Raw genomic sequence first — 6,000 nt, 5'->3', positions numbered from 1 at the left:
GTGCATTGTAAATATGTCTAATAGTACACTGTGTGTACTGACTATGTACGAGCACATTGCATCTTTTTCACATTTGCACATTTCACCTGGTAATGAGCATTTTGCACATTTTCATTCGTATGTAAACTGTACTTAATTTCTGTTTAATTACTTTATGTAAATTGTTCTGCAATTTCTGGAGCACGCTCCCAAGAATTTCACTCACCATGGCACATGTGTTGTGGTGATGTGACAATAAAAGTGACTTGACTTGACTTGACATCTCCTGTGCGAACCTGACTATTCCCAGGAAAGAAAATAAGAGCTCCACAGAGAAGTGGAGATTTGTACAAGATGTAAAAGCCATATGTTACAAATCCATACACTAACTTGCCCCGAATTCCAGCAGATGCATGGTTTTCTGTTGTCGATTTGGCCAATGCATTCTTTAGTGTACCAGTACACCCAAATAGTCACTTTTGGTTTACATTTTATTTTAAGGGTAAAACTTATACCTTTAGAGGCTTATGTCAGGGCTATTGTGAATCTCCCATGATTTACAATGAATCACTGAAGAATAGTCTAGACACACTGCAGTTAACTAACAAATCTATGTTGCTTCAGTATGTAGATGACATTCCGGTACCTCGGTGTCCACATCTAGCACTGGACCGCTCTCTCCATCTACACTGTTTATGCACACCTTTTTTGCACTGACACTTTAACTCGACTTGCACAGCACAGTGCCACTTTATACACTATATACACTATTTACACATCATACTGCACCATGCATATGTATATATATATAATTTCTCCATGTATATTTTCATATTTTATGTAGGTTTTTTTGTATAGTTTTTTATATAATTTATACTTTTTATTTATCTATCTCCTTTTGGCTTGGGTTTAATTATTTATTTTATTTTTCTATCCTAAATTGGGGCAGTCGTGGCCTAATGGTTAGAGAGTCTGACTCGTAACCCGAAGGTTGTTGGTTCAAGTCTCGGGCCGGCATGTCTTGGGCCGGCACCCCCCAACTCGCTCCTCGGGCGCCGCAGCATAAATGGCTGCCCACTGCTCCGGGTGTGTGTTCACGGTGTGTGTGTGTGTGTGTGTGTTCACTGCTGTGTGTGTGCGCACTTTGGATGGGTTAAATGCAGAGAACAAATTCTGAGTATGGGTCACCGTACTTAGCCATATGTCACTTTTTAAATTGCATTCCTTTTTTTATGCTTATATACCGGAAAGAGCATTTGCATGTTGTACCCTGCATGTTGTACCCTGCATGTTGCACCCTGTATGTATGTATACATGTGACAAATAAAATTTGATTTGATTTTATTTGATTCCGATCAATGTGAGAAAGACACCAATAAATTGCTCTGTCATCTCGCTAAAGAGGGCCACAAAGCAAACCTGTCAAAACCGCAATTTGTTCAACAAGAAGTGAAGTTCCTAGGACATTCAATTTCTGCAGAATGTAAACGAGTCGAGCAGGATAGAGGCAATTCTGAAAATTCCCAAACCATTTAAAAATCTTTTTTTATGCATGTGTTCATACTGTAGGATGTTCATACCCGATTATGCTGTTTGAGCGCTATTGCTGATGGGCAAGGTCTACAAGCAAACAGCAATGTGGTGTGGACTGAGACTGCAAATGCTGTGTTTGAAAGACTGTGTTTGACAGACATTACAGACAACACCCACACTAGGCATCCCTGTCCCAATGAGACCAATTACATAAACTGTTGATGAAAAAGGGGGGTGCATGACATTACTTTTGCTCCAAGATCATGGGGGCATGATCATGATATATTGTAGACTACAGGAACTTAACTCTATTGGTATCACACACAGTACCACACACAAATTAACTCTATTGGTATCACACACAGGGTGGCTTAGTGGTTAGCACGTTCGCCTCACACCTCCAGGGTTGGGGGTTCGATTCCCACCTCCGCCTTGTGTGTGTGGAGTTTGCATGTTCTCCCCGTGCCTCGGGGGTTTCCTCCGGGTACTCCGGTTTCCTCCCCCGGTCCAAAGACATGCATGGTAGGTTGATTGGCATCTCTGGAAAATTGTCCGTAGTGTGTGTGTGAGTGAATGAGAGTGTGTGTGCCCTGTGATGGGTTGGCACTCCGTCCAGGGTGTATCCTGCCTCGATGCCCGATGACACCTGAGATAGGCACAGCCTCCCCGTGACCTGAGGTAGTTCGGATAAGCGGTAGTAAATGAATGAATGAATGAATGGTATCACACACAAATTAACTCTATTGGTACCACACAAATTAACTCTATTGGTACCACAAACTGCTTTTGGAACAAAAAATAGCACATGGGTGAGATATAACACCTTTTAGAAATGCCGAATGTCTCAGCTAAACAATGTACAACTCTTAACCCTGCCACATGTATTTCCACAGAGCAGGATGGGGAGCCTCATGATTGTGTGAGTGTGGTTAAGGAAGTTTTTGCATGAGACACCGCTGACCAAACCTGATCTAGAACTATTTGTGTACGGATCAGCCTCCTGGAACTCAGAAACAGATCAAAACTGTGTGGGGTTTAAAGTAGTCACTCTGAAAGAAATTTTACTTTCAGGTAAGCTCCCATCTCATTACTCAGCACAGGCAGCAGAACTTACCACCCTTGTAGAAGACTGCAAATAGGCAGAGGGTAAGACCGTGACTATACTGTATATACTGATAGCAGGTACGGCATCAGCATTACACATGACTTTGGGATATTGTGGAAACAAGGAGACTGCACAAGACCTGCACAAGAGTGTATGACAATAAAGGGAGTTTGTGGGAATGGGTTCACTAACTATGCAAGCACCAATGCAGGCAAAGGGATTGGAAGTCTGTGTGGTGCAGCACCAGCACATCTCTGAAGGGTCATTGACCAGGGGGTTGTTAATGGAGTAAGGCTGGGGAAAAGGTCAAGTTTACCCTAGACAATGTCACCGATCATGACAAAGGCAAGATTTGGTGTATCAATGAGATCGTCCCTCAGCTTTCTGACGAGGAGACCTCAGTCAGACTGGATCGGGAACAGCATCTCCAGCACCACCAGACTGAACACTGGAGCCCGTCAGGGCTACAAGAGGAACAGAACACTTTGAGACAATTTACCAGTCACCAGTTCGCCTACCAACATGGATTTGAGAAAAGGGAGAAAAATTTAAAATCTGTAAAAAACCCACATAGAAAAAAAACTTGATGGTCCTTTGGGCCCTTGAGCTGTTAGCTGGCAATACACAGAGCTATGTGGTGGATTTTTATCAATTTAAAAGCATGAGGGAGGAAGCATTGTAGAGTGAACTCGTCTTTTGGCAAGCTCCCGAGACATTATTTCAATTATTCGGTTTATTTATATTTTCACTCAGTGAAATCATTCAATTTGGGTTTAAAAGGATTTGACAGAATGCCCAAATCTAAAAGGATGTGCCAAAAGGTTCCTCTGTTAGCTGCATTGAGCAAGAGGCTAATTTGGCTAGTCACAAGGAGAACATTTCCAACTCAAAGTTTGCTTAGGACAAATTAAGAAAAACATTAAGAAGGTAACAGACAAAAAAGTGAAAACTGTCCTAGCAATGATAAATGACCAAACAGTCGAGTCCCAGGCTTTGGTCGAGCATGTAGGCCAGGTGGAGGAACAGATCTCTACATGCTACGGTGACTGATCTCCAAAAAAAAGGTGTATGAAATGTCAGATCACTTCAACGATCTGTAGAATCATGGTCACAGGTAGTGTACAATTTGCAGGAAGTATAAAGAAGGAAGTATAAAGGTTCTTTGGTGCTCTTTGGTGCACTTGCCATTACCTTTGCAATGACCCAGACTTGTCATCATAAAATTCTTGTGTTGCGAGTGTTGAACGCAGCTCGTCGTATCAGAGCACTGACACAGGACCGAGGATGGTGATAAAGAACCACAAAGCATTTGATGATGTCGAATGCAGAAGATGAAGATTGAATATGCCCTGCTGTATCACACAACACTGTGGCTGACAGGACAAGGGACAGGGAAGTGCTTGGCCTCACCAGGTGACAGGACTGTGTTCATTGACAGTCTGAGCTAGTGTGACAAGCTTGTGCAGGTAAATATGTGGAACATGAACAAAATAACTCACTGAGGGAAGATGTATTAGGTCGCTGGGAGCATGGTGGAGTCTGTACTTACCCTATGTTCAAGGATGTGAATGGTGTTTGGAGGGATATGGCACTTGCTTTCAAAAGAAAAAAAGTAAGAATAGTTCTTTCTGCTTGTTTGGCAGGTTAGTTCCCTTGTATTTTCATGTTTAAGTGGTATTTTATTTTTGTTTAACGCTCAGATTTTCAAGGGTACAATTACAGTAAAAATTAAACTGTGATAATCTGTATTACACTTATTGTGTATTAATACTGTACACTGATCGTCTGTACAGTATTTAATGTCGATAGTGTTTAGGATTTGTACTTGGAATATTTGAGCTATCCATAATCCTAGAAAACATAGGAAGAAAAGGATATATTGAAAATCGCTCTTTAATGATATTGCTCTTCTTTTAAGATACTCTCTTGAGTGATTTAGAACATCTAAAATTACAACATGGTGTTTTCGGGCAGATATATTTTTCGTCTTTTACGGAAGCAGAGGTGTTGCTGTTCTCATTGTAATTGTGTAATGAATACTGTTTTAGATAGACACTTACATAGCTCTGCATCTCAAACTGCTCAGGTGAAAACTCTTCAGAATATCTCGTAAGATTTTGGTTTAGTAGATGTCTGGAGAACTCTTCACCCTGCTGATAAGGAACATACTGTACATTCTTGTCTACTTCCTTTAACTGTCAGTGAAAACTAGATTACTTTTTATGCCAAAAACAGATTTGAATTCAGTACAGAAACTATCTTACTAACAGATCATGCCATCATTACTATGAAGCTTCAATTTAGAAATATAGTAGACTGTCCAATGCAGGGGAGACTTAACATTGCTACCCTCAGAGAGTGTATTTTTAGTTTATTTTTCAGTTTTTCTTTTAAAACCTGTCTGTCTATTAATTCTTCATTCATCAATTCGTTCATCAATTCTTCATCATCTGATAAACACTTGACATACACAGAACACACAACTCTATTCTTTCATTATTTACTTAAAACACATACTTATTCATATTTCAATTTGCACATTTTCCCAATGTAAATACAACTATCTATATATATATATATATATATATATATATATATATATATATATATATATATATATATATATATATATATATTATTATTATTATTATTATTATTATTATTATTATTATTATTATTATATATATGTTCATGTCTGGGGGGGCACAGTGGCTTAGAGGTTAGCACACCTCCAGGGTCGGGGGTTCGATTCCCGCCTCCGCCTTGTGTGTGTGGAGTTTGCATGTTCTCCCCGTGCCTCTGGGGTTTCCTCCAGGTACTCCGGTTTCCTCCACCGGTCCAAAGACATGCAGGGTAGGTTGATTGGCATCTCTGGAAAATTGTCCGTAGTGTGTGAGTGTGTGAGTGAATGAGTGTGTGTGTGCCCTGTGATGGGTTGGCACTCTGTCCAGGGTGTATCCTGCCTCGATGCCCGATGACGCCTGAGATAGGCACAGGCTCCCCATGACCCGAGAAGTTCGGATAAGCGGTAGAAAATAAATGAATGAATAAATGTTCATGTCTTGTCAATGCCATTCTGTTTACACTGTGGAGCTTCTATCCTGCCTCGATGCCCGATGACGCCTGAGATAGTCACAGGCTCCCCGTGACCCGAGGTAGTTCGGATAAAGCGGTAGAAAATGAGTGAGAGTGAGTGAGTGTGGAGCTTCTGTACTAGAACAAATTGGGGATCTACTTATTTCCAGGGATTTCAGAACAGCGTAACAGATATTGCGTCATCGTGTAGGCGTGGCCTATTTGATAATCTAACCCTAACTCTAACCCTAACCATAGCTGTAGTTTTTGGTTGTTTATTTGTTTTCTAATATAAATCTACCTGTATG

This window comes from Tachysurus fulvidraco, chromosome 2 (genome assembly GCF_022655615.1).
Source record: "Tachysurus fulvidraco isolate hzauxx_2018 chromosome 2, HZAU_PFXX_2.0, whole genome shotgun sequence".
Taxonomy (NCBI): domain Eukaryota; kingdom Metazoa; phylum Chordata; class Actinopteri; order Siluriformes; family Bagridae; genus Tachysurus; species Tachysurus fulvidraco.
This window is presented reverse-complemented; position numbering follows the sequence as displayed.